Source organism: Elgaria multicarinata, chromosome 6 (genome assembly GCF_023053635.1).
Source record: "Elgaria multicarinata webbii isolate HBS135686 ecotype San Diego chromosome 6, rElgMul1.1.pri, whole genome shotgun sequence".
NCBI classification, from domain to species: domain Eukaryota; kingdom Metazoa; phylum Chordata; class Lepidosauria; order Squamata; family Anguidae; genus Elgaria; species Elgaria multicarinata.
Genome location: NC_086176.1, coordinates 40,343,152 through 40,361,178, shown reverse-complemented (window position 1 = coordinate 40,361,178; position 18,027 = coordinate 40,343,152). Strand labels below are relative to the sequence as shown.

General features: G+C 41.2%; 1 protein-coding gene across 1 annotated transcript in view; it reads right to left on the bottom strand.

Annotated features, from left to right (window-relative positions):
* The window catches only part of PTPRD (protein tyrosine phosphatase receptor type D), a 1,062,283-nt gene that overhangs the window by 830,962 nt on the left and 213,294 nt on the right, over positions 1–18,027 (bottom strand). The window contains exon 4 of the mRNA XM_063129268.1: positions 13,837–13,884. The gene's annotated coding sequence lies outside the window, so the exon portion shown is untranslated. The remainder of the gene's footprint in view (positions 1–13,836; positions 13,885–18,027) is intronic.

Here is an 18,027-nt window from a genome sequence, read left to right as displayed (position 1 = left end):
TGAAGAAGACACCCATGTGTCTTAACCCTTTGATTCTGGATAGTTGTACGTTTTGTTAAGGACAACACCCTTCCTTTATACACCATAATTTAAAGTATACCAGATAGAAATAAAACTCTACCTAAGTGAAACCAATGGATCATCCAAATAGTCAGTGGGACTAAAAGGCCATAACATAGCGTTGCAGCCAAATTCTGAGACTGAGGGACTCCAAAACATCTCTAAGTTCAAAATTGGTAAGCTTTTACTAAACCAAGCCAAAATCCCTTTGAATTTTGTCTAGACTGAAAGCAGTTCACTGCTGCTGCAGGGCAATTTGAGGAAAGGGAAGTGTGTGTTATAAAGGAGGGGAAACCGCATGTGGGATAGGCTGGTCACAGTGGAAAGCTGACAGGGAAGCATTTGGCTCTGTCTTTCCAAGATTGCAGAGAACTTCAAAAAACAACCCTGCCCTTTTCCAAGCATTTCCCCAAGATGGTTAAGGGGCTCATTGGATGAGCGTTTTATAGCACACTCATTACCGACCACTCTCAATTTTTCGCAGGTCCTTTTGGACCTTCTGGTCTTTTTTCCATCTTAAAATACGACAGAGAAAATCTGATATTTGGAGGCTATAGCAAAACTTGCCTCCATTTCCTCCTGTGTGCAGGAGAAGCAGTGTGACAAAACGCCCAGTGAATGGGCCATGTGGTTGTTGCTTGCTTCCTCATTCTTCCCCGTGTGAAAAAAGAGGAAGCTTTTTGTCCAGGTTGTGGACAGCAGCAGGAAGCAAAGTGAGGGCAGGGAAACTCAATTTTCATCAGATTGAGAGTTTTATAGCAGACTCATTACTGGCCACTCATGGATTTTTGCAGGTCCTTTTCACGATACCATCCATCTCCTGTGTGCCTCCAGCTCCTTTTGCTCATTTTCCATCACAAAAACACTCACAGAAAATCTGATACTTTTAGCTGTGACAAAACTTGCCACCATTTCCTGCTATGTTGAGCTTTTATATTGTATTTTATAGGGGTGTGCATGGACCCCCCGCTCCGCCCCGCGGGCTGATCCGAAAATTTCGGGTCGGCCCGCTCCGCTCCATGCCGCTCCGCCCATACTCCGCTCCTCTTCGCGGCGGAGCTCCGGCTCCGAATTGGAGCTCCGCAGTGGAGGGGAGTGGCACCAGGTAAGGCCGGGAGAAGAGGGTGGGAGGTTTACCGGGCCCTGCCGCCATCGCCGCCCGTGCGGCGATGGCGGCAGAGCCCGGTAAGGGACCAAGGGGGAGGGGGGCCTTACCTGCCTCCGTCCGCGGTCCGTCGGCGTCTTCAATTGAGCCCGTGGTTCAACCAGGAAGTCTGGGCCACAAGCGGCCCAGACTTCCTGGTTGAACCGCGGGCTCAATTGAAGACGCCGACGGACCGCGGACGGAGGCAGGTAAGGGAGAGGAGGGCGGGGGGGGGGGGTTACCGGGTCCTGCCGCTGTCGCTGCCCATGCGGCGGCGGCGGCAGAGCCTGGTAAGGGACCAAGGGAGAGGGGGGCCTTACCTGCCTCCATCCGCGGTCCGTCGGCGTCTTCAATTGAGCAAGCGGCGCAGACTTCCTGGTTGAACCACGGGCTCAATTGAAGACGCCGACAGACCGCGGACGGAGGCAGGTAAGGGAGAGGAGGGCGGGGGGGGGGGTTTACCGGGCCCTGCCGCTGTCGCCACTTACCTTTCCGGCAGAGCTCCGGATCGAGGCGAAGGATCCGCCTTCACCTCGATCCTCTTCACCACGCTCCGCCGGCCCCCCAATCCTCTTCGCCTCCGCCTTAAGGGCAGGTGAAGCCCCCCGCTCCGCTTCTATTTCGCCAGTCCGATTAGAAGCGGAGCACATCCCTAGTATTTTATGTTATGGTTTTATACTGTTGTTTTGTACTTTGAATGGTTTTAATTTTTGTGAACAACCCAGAGAGCTCCAGCTATTGGGCAGTATAGAAATGTAATAAATAAATAAATAAATAAATGTGCAGGAGAAGTAGTGTGATAAAAAAAATCACCCACTGAATGGGCCAAATGGTCGTTGCTTTCTTCCTCTTTCTTCCCCATGTTCATCCCTTTCGTGGGAAAGAAGCACAAGCAAGGCAATGGTAGGGAAATGTGATTTCTACCCCCACCGCCGTCTGATGACACTCTGAGTACAGATCGACAAACTCCTTCCAACTCAGTTGAGAAATCTTCATTGACTCCTGGGAAATTACCATTAACTTTGCAAAGAACTCCACACAATTAATCTGTCTTCTAGATTCCCCCCCCCCTCAGTTGTCTGTATATGTATATCTGTATCATTCATTTCTGGTTCTGAAATGGGGGGGGGGGGAGAAACTGTTTCACATTTTTTAAAAGAAATTGCCCCAGTTATCTGGTGGCTGCTAAAGTTGTTGCCAATGGGTGTCCGCTGTCAAAAGAATGGCTTCCATCAGTGGGATATACTTCTGCAATTGCCCTCCCTGCACCTGTATCCTCCCAAAATCTGCTCAGGAGGGTTCAGATTTATGGGGAGGTGCATCCGGGTTGTGGGGAGAGGAAAGAAAAGGAAATTTCTGTTCTACAAACAGAGGTAAGCACTCACTCAACATTAAAGTTAACTCCATGTGGTTTGCCATTTTTAAGCCTTATGTAGGGGTTTAAACATGATTCCTGAACAGGTTAATAGTGCAGTATTTTTTAACTTTGATAAAATATTTCATTAGTCTCCTTAGTTAAGAAGATTACTAAGATCCATTGCTGCTCTGGTCTGTGAAGGACTTCCCATGGTTTAATAATCAAGGTCTATACAGGTTTGAAAGTGTTGTGTGGATGTGAACAAGAAGGGTTCCAGATCATACATCATTTCCTTATTAAATTTATGTTATGAAAACCTGTAAAATTGTCTTTGATATTACTACTAAGGTCTCCTTGCCCTTGGTTTAGTGACTGCCTGCCCATGGCTTTGTTTCATGCTACCACAGAAATGTTTGGATGTCAGAATAACCACCTGGATGGGACTAACTTTATGGGTACTTCCTACTTGATCATCAGTTGTGAAAAAGGGTGGGTGAGAATTGGATAGGAAGAACCCACTCAATTGGACCTGCCCAACTGGTTCCCCCAGCCTAAACAGATTTCTGTGAAAGAATGAAACGAAGCCATGGGAAAGTGTATCGCACTGCTCTGTTAATGTGTAAAGGAATGGTGCATTATGCATTCATTTTAGAACAAAAGAAAAGCTCTTAAAGTATCCAATAAATAAGATCATGGGGTTCTTCATACAATGCATTTCCTGATTTAAAGATTCTGGTTTAAAGTTTCTTAATTTAAAACTGCCTGAGGTATAACTTCTGGTGACTGAGCCTTGCTGCATAAGAAACAGAAAGTAAATCGGTAAATTGTGTGAGCTGCAAGGTTTTCCCCAAAAGATCCCTAATTTCAGCTGTACCATTCATTAGTATTGTAGTACACCTGGAAAAGTAGATGCATAATATGTCATGCAATGGTGAACAGAGTAGCAAGAATATCAAAAGCAGTCTTTTCAGGGTAATAATTTTGCCTGTCATGCTTAAAGGTCATGTTAAACCATTTGACTGAGCAGGCTCCATACCGCTTTTATTCCTTTTTAACTCTTATGCAATTCTCTTTCTTTCTTTCTTTCTTTCTTTCTTTCTTTCTTTTTAAAAATCCTTATCTAGCAAGGGGAAAAAAGAAACCAAACCACCCTCTTCAAGGGTGTCCACCCATCATGGCTTCCTCTATCTATTCATTATGGCTAATCCTGTAAGGAAAGAGAAGGTGGAAACAAAAAGTGACCCAAGGCGGGTTGCATTGTACGAGGCCTAGGGCCAATATCATAGGGTGACCATATGAAAAGGAGGATAGGGCTCCTGTATGTTTAACAGTTGCATAGAAAAAGGAATTTCAGCAGATGTCATTTGTATATATGGAGAACTTGGTAAAATTCCCTCTTCATCACAACAGTTAAAGCTGCAGGAGCTATACTAGAGTAACCAGATTTAAAAGAGGGCAGGGCACCTGCAGCTTTAACTGCTGTGATGAAGAGGGAATTTCCCCAGATTCCCCATATATACAAATGACACCTGCTGAAATTTCCTTTTCAATACAACTGTTAAAGATATAGGAGCCCTGTCCTCCTTTTCATATGGTCACCCTACAATATCACCTAAAGTCTCACAAGATTCAGGCACAAGATTTTAGTTATTCTCAAAAGAGCAAGAAACTTTCACCACCAATGCTATTTCTCTCCACAGCTTTACTACATTTTAAATCTAAATTAAAGATATGGCATTGGATGTTCTTGTGCTCAGCTATTACAATGAGCCTTCTGGGAATTCTAGGTTATTTTTTCTCTTATCCAGCCTCTCTTTGTAACCTTCCCTTTTATTGTTTTATAGATTAAACACACACAACTAGACCCCCACCCCCAATGATAAAAGTTATTCTTATCTAAGCACAAAAGTTTTCATTCAATAAAACCTCTGATGAGACAGAAGACCTCATAATCTCATATATAGCAGATGTCTCTTGAGACCCCAGACTATGACATAAAGGACACATACATTTTAACGACAATAATAGTAAAAAAAAAATTGTTGGGAAATTATTGCTATTTGTTGGCTGGGTTCCTTTAGGCTGATAGCTCATTGAATGGGGAGAGGCATGGGGTGGGGGGACATGAACAAACAGAAGATCAAGCATGTTAAAGTCACAGGCAAGCACTTTTTGTTCCAATTTCTATTGCTCTGGCCTATTGGCCTATTCATGAACTACCATAACCTTGTAGAGACCCCAAACTCTACAAATGAGAACCTTTAGTCACTTGTGCTTTAAATGAGAGCAAGGAATGTCTTATGCAATGAGGTGCAGAAGCTAGAGCCAGAACTCTTTGGGTTGCTGAGGCTATATTATAGCTTACATTCAGTATCATTGGCTTATAAAATCCTAATGAATCCAGTGTGGTTTAGGCCTTAGCTAGGCCTACCTCATAGTCCACGACGGAGGAGAGAAGATTTTGCGTTATGATTAACGTGAGATCCCTTCTCCGTTTACATGTGAGGCACGATGACCTCTGGAGGAGAGCCATCGCTCCCACCATTTTTTTTCTTAAAGAAGAAGGAGGGCACGAACGCTCGTGCACTATAGGTAAGGGTTTTTTAAAAAATTAATTGCTTTTCCCACTCCCCCCACCCTACCTCCGATGGGCGCAGCGCTCCTGAGGACCCGTGTGCGGCTCCTGGCTCCGTGCAAGGAATCGTGCAGAACCGGGTCAGACCACGGCAATGGGCCACACGTTCCGCGGTCTCAGGCTCAGCCCGGGACCACAGAAAAAGTGGGCCTAAAGGGGAGGGCTCTATCCCAGGGCAAGGGAGGGATGATCCCTCGCTGATCCCGGGATCCCCTGTGCGTCATGTGGACACACAGGGACGATCCCGGGGTTCGCCCCGGGATAAAGCCCAGTCTAGCTAAGGCCCTAGTCTCTAGTAAGTGTGCATAGTGTTAAAAACCCTATCCTGTACATACTTACCTTAAGTCCAGCTGAAATGAGTGGGATTTACTTCTGAGTAAACAGACATTGGATAGTGTTGCTAAGTATGAGTAATTATTGTCAGATTGTGCTTTTGACTGAATGCTTTGTGTGTATAGATGTGTGTGAGAAATTGCGTCAGACATTATTAAGTTAAAGGAAATTTCAACTGTATGATCAAGAAGTTAAGACAGAATAGGTATCATTGATGAGTGTATCCATTCAAGGTTTGTTCAAAGATGTCTTCAGGCAGATAAAGACATCTACTTTTCAATATAAAAAGGAATCCTTCTATAAAAAAGTAAGAGATAGGCATTTTGAGTTTATAGGTAATGTATATTAAACCATGTCTAATACAAGTGGATAAATTCTATTCCAATATTTTTCATCAGACATAGATGAGATAAATGGGATATATTTCACTATATGACATTAGTGTTTCCATATAATATTTTATAGCTACAATTCTGTTTTTCTACTACAGCTTGACTTGGGATATTCCTAAAATGCATTAAAGCAGTAACCTTACTCCATATGAGATGAGAAAGGCTGACTCATTATGGATTATATAAAAAACATTGAAATATAATAAGTATAGCATCACTCATAACCACAGGAGACATCTTGAAGAAAGTCTATTTTGACCACACACAAAAAGAAAGAAAGAAAAAAGTTTGCTGCCCACAGACACACACCACTCTATGACAGAGATTGGGTTAGTCTCCATATCACCCCAGTTCTTTCAACTTCTTCTGAGTCATTCCATTTAAACAGAAACATCAAGGAACAAGACAAGGCCAGACTTTTTATTTACAACCCTCCTGCTTGGAGTGACACCCTAAAAGTGCAGAATCTTCTTTCACTACCCCAAGTAGTTATGAGTGGGAGGAATCTGGAAGCTGCAGCATGCAGAAAGGGGAAAACAATGAATTGCACAGCTTGTGATGATGGAATGGCAGAATGAAAGAGGTGAAAACCAACCAGTAACAATGAGTTTATTCCAAAGCAGTCTCCCACTCACCCAACCTCCTTACAAACGACATTTGTTACAGTGGAAACAGATTGAGATGTAGAAAACTGATGTATATTTTCCCCCTATCCTGTATATTTCCAGAAATTTTCCATTATCACTTATGCACTTATATAGTCCTTTCACATTAAATCACAGGTCAATGGTTAAGTGAAGGGTTAAGTGTAGGTGTATAAAATGTATCGCCCTAATTCAAGTGACACTATTGCATTTCTATGAAACTTAGTACAATGCAAACAGGATAGTTTACATTTTAGTGGGATTGTTTGGACAGCAAATGTTCTCCAGTTTGGGACAAAAATTTAATGCAATGAACTACATATTTATTTGGGAGGAAAGCAATTGCAGCTTGGAAAATCTAATCACATGACACACTTATATCATACAAAGCACAATACGGTACTGCTTACATCATTATACACCAGATACATTGCAGAGAGTATTGGGTAGAGCGAGAGAGAAAAGGAAATGACATGAAATATGATATTAGATGCTCAGGCAAACCTCTATCAGGATAGAATTCCTGGCTGATATTACCGACACACAGAGCTACATCTTCACTGCATGTAAACAAAATTATTAACAAAAACCTTAAACAACATCCAGTGGGTCATATTAGGCTAAGGCTGCAATCCTATGCACACTTTCTTCGGATTATGTCCTGCTGAATTCAGTGAGACTTATTAACTATGTACATGAAATGGCCAAAATGACACAGTTGTATCAATACATGATTATTCTGAATGTGATGTATATAACACAAGTAGCTTTCATAATAAACTTATGAACTTGTAGCTGATTTCCTTCTATTTTTAACTATCATTTTAATGCAACCTATTATTCTTAAATTTTATGAATAAAACATGAATTACAAATGCCTAGTCTGGAAGATTTATTGCGAATGCTTTTCTGATCTATAGTATGCCAACTATAAATTACTTTATTGTAGAACTCAGACTTGCTTGAGCAATGGTGCCTGTAAGATTTTCCTCCATTTTTTGCCAGGTTATACAAAGAACTCCTTGGTGCCCATTTGAATTTGAATTTACAGAACTGTCTTTTGGTTCATAGACTCATCATTTATGCTGTGATAGAAGAAGCTAATCTTTCTGACATTATCAAGTACTTCCATTTAAAGTTTATATAATTCAATTAGATTTGTTCCATTTAAACATCTTCTTTTCCTTCCAAGGCTACATAAAATTAAAGTTTTGAAACCTTTTCATTTCAACCCTATCGTATAATCTAGGGATTAACCTAATGCAGTCACTCTATGCACCATTTTATTATAAAGGAGAGAATTCTGAGCATTGAAATAATGAAACTGCAGAATACCACACTCATCTGGATTTAAAAAGCTGGATTTCATTTTCATCACCTACCTTTGAAAATGCATAGCACAGGATCAACCTATGATACTACATCGGTTTGGAATCATGAGAAAATCCAGAGAACAACAACAGTTTGTATAACTTTTATTCAATTTCCGATGAAAGAGATGGAAGGTTGATAAGGGATGGAAGGTCTGTGCTCAAAACTGCACAGGGCCACCTGCCTATTTCTCACAGAACTGTTCCTGTTTTCCTTGTTTTCTAAAGCTCTATTCAGGTGTCCATGGGGTTAAAATCAATGCATGAGGAGACGGGGCACTTCAGGCCCACCCACCCCTCTCATCACATTTGTCCAGCTTCCTGATTCACATGGAAGGTCTCCATAGATACAGGAGGCTTTTGTCTTCAGACAGTCACCTCCCACAAGTACAGGGTGATAAAAATGATGCAGGATCCTCACACATTGATTTAACTCGTTTTGGATGCCTATACATATCATTCAGTTTCACTTTTATACAACCAACATGACAATTGCTAGCTTACGCACTTGTTTATCTCTAATGTCAAACTAGAGCAGTGTCCAGGTGTTCCATCAAGCCAGCACTCCTGTTGTTATTATTATTAATAATAATAATATTTATTTATATAGCACTATCAATTTTCATGGTGCTGTACAGAACAAAATAAAACAGAATACAAAACACCCTGCCATATGGCTTACATTCTAAAATCACAGTAACAAACAAACAGGGAGGGGAAAGGCCAACCAGCATGGGGGACAATAAAACAAATTATAAAAACTAGTATCATCACACTATGGATTATAAGCTTTTGAGGAAAGAAATGTTTTCAAGTAAGATTTAAAAACTGAGATCGACGTTGTGGGTCTCAGATGCGCTGGAAGAGAATTCCAGGCACAGGGGGCGGCGGGCGAAGATGAGCAAGAGAAGTAGAAACTCTTGGGCAAGTAAGAGACATACTGTTATGAGAGCAAAGGCTGCGAGCAGGACAGTAAGGTTAAATAAGAGATGAGAGATAGGGAGGAGCCAGCCCATGACAAGCTTTAAAAGTCAAAAGGAGAAGCTTGTATTGAATTCTGTAGGAGATAGGGAGCCAGTGAAGGGATTTTAGAAGCGGGGTGACATGATCAAAACGATGAGCCAGAAAAATATTCTTAGCCGCAGAATGATGAATGGAAACCAATAGGGAACGATGAGAAGAAGGAACTACTCCAACCACTCTTAGGCAGGATCTACACTATTGCTTTAAATTTAGGGGTGTGCACGGACCCCCGATCTGCTTCTCTGCCAGATTTGCAACTTCTGGATCAGGTCCGCTCCGCCCCGCCTATAGTCCGCTCTGCTTCGCTGCGAAGCTCCGGATCTGGATCGGAGCTCCGCTTCCCCCCCCCCCATAGACTTGCATTGAAATCCAAAAAAGCCTACAACTTTTTTCTGTTAATGTTAGAAACCTCAAACTCAGCACCATGATAGCTTATCCATGTATATACATGCATGCCAAGCCTCAAGCAAATCAAAGCATCCCCTGATTTTCAGGGAATTTCTGAAAATCGGACACCCCATTTTCAGACATGGGATTTACTCCGACATTTTGACAGATAAAAACTTATTTGGAACTTCAAAAAGTCTAAGTGAGTGCAGGAAGGACTTATCCCCTGAGTCAAAGCAAGACACACACAAACCATCCCTGCGAGGTGGGCACAGAGGAGGACAGGCAGCACTGGGAGCAAGCATGCCGGAGGCTTGTGGTACAAAGCCCATCATGTAGTACAGCTCCCAGGCACCAGGCGGGCAGAGAGGCAGGCAGAGATGTACAACTATGCCAAAGATCTATGGGGAAGTCAGCCACAGCAGATACCCCAAAACAACAGCACCCAGGCGGAGGTGGGAAGGCAGACATGGAGCAGACATTTCTGGGGGCACAAGGAAGTGAGCCAAGGATTGTTTCAAAGCCAGTAATGCAAACCATCCCTGTGAGGTGGGAGCAGCACAGAGAGATGCCTTTTCTTTTGCATCCCATAACTAGGAGGCTAGGAGGATAAGAGTAAAGCTTTGTGATCCTTGCTTCAGAGTTGATTGACTGCATTGTGATCACAGCCATTATTAAACAACAACAAAATAATAACATTAATAATAGCAGTACTAATTAATATTAATAGCAATAACAACAACAACAACAACAACAAGGAGTTGAACCACAATGCAAGCCTGCCTGACTTCACTGAAGAGGAAAAGCCAGGAGAGCTTGGGCTATGGGGTGTATAAATATAAAATGTAATAAATAAATAAATAAATAGACAAAGGAGAGGTGGAATTAAAAGCAGCAGTGTTGCTGAATAAACAACAACAAGATTTTTTTAAAAAAGGCTATGTCTGTCTTTTACCAGTAAGAGGAAAGTGGACGTGCCCAGGGGGAGGGGGATATGCCAATTTGACTGGCCCTAAGTAAGCACCAACCTGACACTTCAACTCTTAACAGGCATTAGCTTCTCAACTGTTTAATCTTTGGAGGGTTCAGATGACCTTCCAACAGGACAGTGTGTGTGCACTGGGCACGTCCACATGCCCCAGGGGACCTCATCCCCTTGCACCACATCTATTCAGTTGTTCACCAAGGTTAGGGTGGGTAACAGTGCTGTGTTTCCTATCTGTTATTTATTTGCTTAGTATATGATTTCAGGTTGTGTTTGTGCATTTGGTGGGGCTACTGTTTAAAAAAACACTGGTAAAAGTCCGTTCAGAGACTAAGAAAGAAAAGTTTCCCAGTATCCCAAGTTATCCCGTTTTGCTTATCCCCCCCTCCAACTTTGGGATTGGAGGATGCTTCATCAGGTGATCATGACTGGGAGTTGAATCTGCCTCTCAGCACTTCAAAAAGGTACCTCTCCCTCTTTTTTTACTCTATTTTTTAAAAAATTATAGCAAGCAAACCACAGCACGCAGAGTGCTGAAAATAGGCTCAAAATGACCCCCACCCATGACTCTCTAAGCACAGCGAGTTTCAAATAGTTAGCTTGAAAAACAAAAAAAAGTTATTCACTAATCTTTTCCACAATGCAATCCTATGGGCGAAAAATCCAAAATGGCGGGCGGAGCACTCAGCGAAAAGAGGAGCTCTCCGCTTATGGTTGCTTCTCTTCGCCATGCTTCTCCTGCCCCCCGATCTGCTTCTCCTCCGCCTGTAGGGGAGGCGGATCACCCTGGTTCGCTGTTGCTTCTCCGATTCTAAGCGAAGCGGATCACACCCCTATTTAAAATGGTTTATAACCGTAGTGACAACTCTTGACGCCCAAGACACACTCCATATATGGATTTCAAACTGTTTTCAAAGTGTCATATCCTGCTTAGTGTAGATCTGGCTTATTACTCATTAATCAAAGGCCATTGGTCTAGGGGCAGGATGAGCAGCTAACCAAACATACTTTGTTCACACCAAGTTGCCTCAACATGTTTGGACTCTTTCCGTGCCAGATACAATTCAGCATCTTCCATATGATGAAAGCTAGTCACTATTTGCCTTCACTGGAACTTAAGAGGAAGTCCTTTTCAGTCTAGAGATCTATCAAGTAAGACTTCCACCCTAATATGTAAAATGATTTTTTTAATAGAAGGCAAGATCTATACATTCAGGATTGATAGGGCAATGTAAACATTTTTCTAGAAGATTCCAGAAGCCTTTGCTGCTGTTTTTAAATAGAAAACCCTTGATTTCTGCAGCTTCTTTCACAGGTGCTTCTCTGAGGCAAGTATAATATACAGCTTTAAAGAACTGCTGTTGCATTTTATAGTGGATCGAGGTAGTGATGCATATCACTTCTTCTGGAATCTGCTTAGGGTGACCATATGAAAAGGAGGACAGGGCTCCTGTAGCTTTAACAGTTGCATAGAGCAAGGAATATCAGTAGGTGTCATTTGTATATATGGAGAACCAGGTGAAATTCCCTCTTCATCACAACAGTTAAAGCTGCAGGAGCCTTGTCTTCTTTTGTATCTGGTCAAGAGGTCAGGGCTCCTGCAGCTTTAACTGCTGTGATGAAGAGGGAATTTCACCAGGTCCTGCATGCATACAAATGACACCTGCTGAAATTCTCTGTTCAGTACAACTGTTCAAGATACAGAAACCCTGTCCTCCTTTTCATATGGTCACCCTACCCAAGGCATGTCCAGAAATTACCAGCTTTTGATAAAGGGTTGGCTAATGCCCAAATAATGGAATGTCTCTAAATTATTCACTAAATGCAGTCAGGAGGGAAATAGTTACATTCTCTTCCTCATAGCTAGGGTGACCATATGAAAAGGAGGACAGGGCTCCTGTATCTTTAACAGTTGCATTGAAAAGGGAATTTCAGCAGGTGTGAATATATGGAGAACCTGATGAAATTTCCTCTTTATCACAACAGTTAAACTGTAGGAGCTATACTAGAGTGACCAGATTTAAAAGAGGGCAGCGCACCTGCAGCTTTAACTGTTGTGATGAAGAGGAATTTTCACCAGGTTCTCCATATATAAAAATGACACCTGCTGAAATTCCCTTTTCAATACAACTTTTAAAGATACAGGAGCCCTGTCCTCCTTTTCATATGGTCACCCTAAATCTGCTGTTTTCACACAATCTACAAAACCACAAAACAGAGTTGACAGGTTGGTTCTCATGGGCTTGGGTTTCTGCTCTTCAGGGGTTTTGTTGTCTGCCCAAACTGTGCTGTGCATGACAGCTAATTTGTGTAATACAAATGATACTACCTTATAAGCTTTATCTCAGTGGAATGCTAACTAGAGCATCTCTTTGTATAAACAAGCACTTGAGTTTATTACCCGTAATCCTACAGAACAATCTTAAACACTGCAAAACACTCTGAACATATTGTTAAGGTTGTCAATCCAACCTTAACAGTTACTTGGTTGACTGTTAAATTACAGCAGACTGCAATTCTACAAACATTTATTGCCATTAAATGTAGTTTTACTTTCACATAAACACACATAGGATCATCTGAAAAATCATTGTTCCAAATATGTTCAGTATTGGAAATATTTCAAAGTGAAATATTTGATATAAAACAGTTCCAAGAATATCCAAACAAGATCTTCATAATGTTTCCTTCACCTACATGAACATCCCTGGAACTACGACATTAAAGTTCAGTTGTTGAAACCATTTTGAAAATAGTTGACAGGTGTTAAAAGCCATTTTATTTTCTACTTGTGGTATCCCCGATACCTTTCCATCATGGAGTGTTTTTCTAAGAGGGTTTTAATATGTATAATAAGCATTTATTTCATCAGAGCCTGTGCCACTTTTATAAGTGGGTATGCCTCATTCATATTTTACAACATGCTTTGAAACCACTCCAATTCCAAAACCACAGCCCTACAAATTCAAATCAAAGTGCAACATAGACTGCAAACATTGAATGTCCATCAAGTCTCGGCTCGCCGTACAAATACAGGCCTTAGCTAGACCTAAGGTTTATCCTGGGATCGTCCCAGGGTCATCCCTGTTCATGTAAATGACACATGGAATATCCCGGAGCAGGCAGAGATGACTCCAGGACAACAACGAGATAAACCTTAGGTCTAGCTAAGGCCTTAGTCATATTTTTCTTTGGAATATGGCCAATGTATATTAGCACAATGAGACTATGAGAAATATGGTCAATAACTGCAAATTCAAATATTTAATTTTTTGTTGTTCAAATAATTCTAGATAGAAGCCTTAAAACAAAGTAACTCTCTAAAACAAAGCAACTCTAGAATCACATAGTTCCTCCTCTCTCACCACCCTAAATATGCCACCTCCTCTTCACTTCCCCAAAAGAAGTTCAAATCCCCAAACTTCTCTGAGCCCACTGGAATATTTGCTAAAATTATTAAATATATTGCAGCAAAAAAGAATCAAACAAAAGAGCATTAGTCTTACCCTGAGTGCGTAGATTTTGTTCCAGTTCTAAATTCTCCACCCTGAGACCTGAAGGGAAAAACAGATAAAATATTTCTAAGTCATTTTCTAAGACAACAAAACTTGAAGGAAACTTCGAAGTAACACAAAATTGAGTAAATGATAGACTTTTTATTTATTTATTCAAAGTGTTTACTTCATAATGACAGGAATTCACAAGGCAGATAGTTAATATATAATATATAGTAAAAATAAAATTTGAAATAAAACAATCAGCAGCAGAATTACATAAGCATCTGCTGATTTACACCTGAAATAGAACTTTTTCTAGAAAAAAGCAATATCACTGTTTACAGAGGTGAATGTAGGAATAATCATTCTTCCTGCATTCTTTAGAGCATATTCTACCTCAGCCCTTTTTGGGGGAAGATATGAAGGCAAATACTCTGTTGCCTTTCTGTTCACAGAAGGGCTCCTTCTGAGGGCTGATACAAACATTTTCTTAGTTATTTTCTTGGAAAGTTCATTTGTTTGGAAGAGCGCCATAGACACTGTGCTGGAGACTACAGATCTCATGGAATGATATATTTGCAGTTCACATAATTATTTCTCTGAGTCTATAGCCCTGTGCAGGCACTTGCTCTAGCTCCTCCTCTGAAGAGGATGCCCCCAGAAGGGGCTACAGGAATCTTCCTGTGAGTTGAACCATTTCTGTTTGTTTCTCGTAAGCAAGCACAATTTGTGACACTGCACAACATCATTCCTGATCATGGCACCAGTCTGTCAAAGCATCAGCCTCAGCTTCCAAATTCCTGGTTTAGTGGAGCTTAAGCCAATATGAAATAGCCTCAACTCTGGTCTTAAACTGACAGAATATTTAATCATTGAATTTCCTTTATTTAAAAAAGGTAATTTATTATTGCAGTTTTCTGGAAAACAAACAAACAAACAAAAACACAGTCATTAACTGGGTAGATGTGTATGTTCAGAAGAGCTTACTTCTAAGTAAACCTGCACAAGATTCCATCATAGCTATTCCCCCCTCCCTCTCTTCATATGTTATCTATCTGTCAGGCTGTCAAAAATTACCTCATCTTGTTTCTGTTGACAAGTTTCATGTGCCCCTTCCCCCACTGTCAGAACTACCCTGGGCATGGGGAGAGCTTCCATATGTACAGGAGGCTCACTTTGCAGACATTTTCTTTCCATGTGTAGAGGGCAACATAAACAGTGAGGGAACAGAAAGGAGCTAGTGGAGCTCACTCCTGCTCTTCCTCCTTATGTATTAAGCTTACACATGAGCAGAGTGATGGAATAGGGCTTGATTCAAAAACAATCCTAATGAGCACAGCTAGAGTTTGAATGCATGTTCATTGCAATGGGTGAATACCCCTAGCGTGATACACAACTCTTCCACAACCTTATTCTATCACACAGAAAAGAACAGCAAAAATTTGGTCCCTCACACTGTCTTTCACCCTTCAGAAAGGCCTTACACCATGCCCGGCTTATCTGGATGTGGTGAGGCAATTGCGGGGGAGGGCAGAGAGACGTGTGGAGGATCGCCATAGGCTTCCTCCGTTTGATGCCACCAAGGTGGGGAGGCGACTGGAGACACTATTTATGGAGTACTTCCCCTCCCCAGCTTTCTCTGCGTTTTGTTTTGCGGCTCCCTCCCTCCCTCCGTCCCTCCCTGTAGACAGTGTGGGTTCACACTGGGGGGTGGGGAGTAGGAATTTTTTGCTCTCAAACATTTCTTTTGGGAGTTTTTTCGCCTACTTCACACTGTGAGACAGCAGAGGAGTATTAACTGGGCTAATTGGTTGAATTTGGTCACATTTTGACTAGGGGCAGGTGTGCGGGCATCGGGAGCAAGGATAAGATTGGTGAGCATTCTTAGGCACCGTAGTGGTGATTGATATAACCTGAGGCCCTCACCTGGGAGTCTTGTGGTGCCAGGTGATGGGATAAGGGTTACGTCTTAGGCCAACCTTATTCACTCATTCAGAGTTTTGCAACATGAGGGGGAGTGACATCAGAAGGCCTACCTACCCCAAAAGGGGAATCCTCACAGGTGGTGATAGACACGTGTCACTGGTCGGGATATGAATGGATCGCCTGATCCCAAATATGGCCAAGATAGGATGCCCGCCTAGGCCTCCATCTTCCTTTATTTATTTATTCATAAATAAATGTGGCCCTATTTTAAATCCAACTTCTTGTCTTGTCTCATTATTTCACCTTCCAACCACAAAGACAGCACATGGAGCTCAATCTGCATGTTTCCTTTACCTACCACATGGAAAGGAAGAACAGGGATCAGGGTCCTTTTGCTTCATTCATGCTTTCAGGAAGGTGGTATGCATACTAGCTCTCACCCCACTCCACAACACCCCAGAATTCCCTGAGGAATGAACTACATTTTCATTTCAAAGATGTAGCTAGATTTTATCCAAAAATAAGCATATGGAACCTATTATGCTTTTATCCAAAAATAAGCCTATAGAAGCTGTTATGGATTAGGAGCTTAGAGTGGACCTAATCCATAGTAGACCCCACCCTTGGCTTAATGCTTGCAGCGGGATGTCTTTTTGGCCATGTAAATTGGAGATGTGTATGTGTGTGTATGTGGGGGGAGGTGATCCATATTGGGACCACAGTCAGACGGAAAGCATTAAAGTCCCCTTAACCACCATGCTAGGATCTTGATCCATTTAGTAATGTGTAGCATGACTTTGTAAGGTCACATTCCAAAACTAAAGAAATAGTATTACACAAAGACTACAGTTGATTTATTTTGCAACATTTTAAAACATACTGGCTGCATTCTCAGTTCAGAATGAAACATAACTTTGCCAGCAGTTGTTGCTATAATCTTTAACAGGGAAGGAGAACCATAATAACTTTTGAGCCACTGCTCAGAACATAAAACCAATAAAAGGCACACCACCTCAACAAGCCTGAAAAAAGTAAATTGAAATTTTAACATATTAATGGTTTGATTTGTTTTAGAATTGTATATTTATTGTTCTATTTTATATGTATGATTTTATGTATACGCCACCATGAGCTCCTTGTGATGCAGGGCGGGATATAATTTTTTAAATAAATACATAAACAAATGTATGGTATGATATGCTGTAGATAAAAGGATAAACATAACAATTTTCAGCACTTGCTCTAATTTTGTTGATTTTTATTGGATTCCTTTGAAAATTTGCACAATTGTGGACCTAATTCCACGTTATTAACTCAGCAGGTGCCATGTTATAATTTTAAGGCTAATAATGGCAGAGCAGTTTGGATTTTTTGTGCCCCTTTAATTTGTCATTTTCAGTATACTAGAAAGCCTTCCTTGGATCTGTGGAATTACTTAGGGCCACAATGGTCTTAATTTCGGTTTGATTTTGCTATAAATCCTGTGTACTGTTTATTGGAAGAGTCAGGAGTTCTCTGGACTTCAAGGTAATTTCCTGATTTTCTCTTTATCACTTCATTTGATGTAGGGACTGTAGATGTAACTTTGCAAAATGCCCTCATTCCTTGATGTGGTTCATGCAAACTACTAAAAGGACCAAGTGACAAGCCTGCAGTAGCCCCAAACATTAGAATTTTTGAAACAAGCAAGCAGTGATTCTTCTGTGGTGCTATTTGTCTACTTACCTCTTAATTAAAAAGTAGCTGATAAGGATGATTGTTTACTAACCAGATCCTTGCATTCTAGTTAATTCCAAGTGTTCTTTCAGCAATAAAGAATACCATAGTAGCAAAATACTTATTGCAATTATGGCTCCTTGAATAAAACTGCACCATGTGCTTCCCAGCGGTGGCAAACAGGCAGACGTATACCTTCCTTCTCTTTAATTTCTTTCTGCTCACTATCACTATTGCTTCTTGCAGTTCCCAAGTTCATAACCTTGATATAACCTTGGAATAATTTATTTATTTATTTATTTATTTATTACATTTTTATACCGCCCAATAGCCGAAGCTCTCTGGGCGGTTCACAAAAATTAAAACCACAGTAAAACACCCAACAGTTTAAAACACAATTACGAAATACAGTATAAAAAGCGCAACCAGGATAAAACCACACAGCAAAGTTGATATAGGATTAAAATACAGAGTTAAAACAGTAAAATTTAAATTTAAGTTAAAATTAAGTGTTAAAATACTGAGTGAATAAAAAGGTCTTCAGCTGGCGACGAAAGC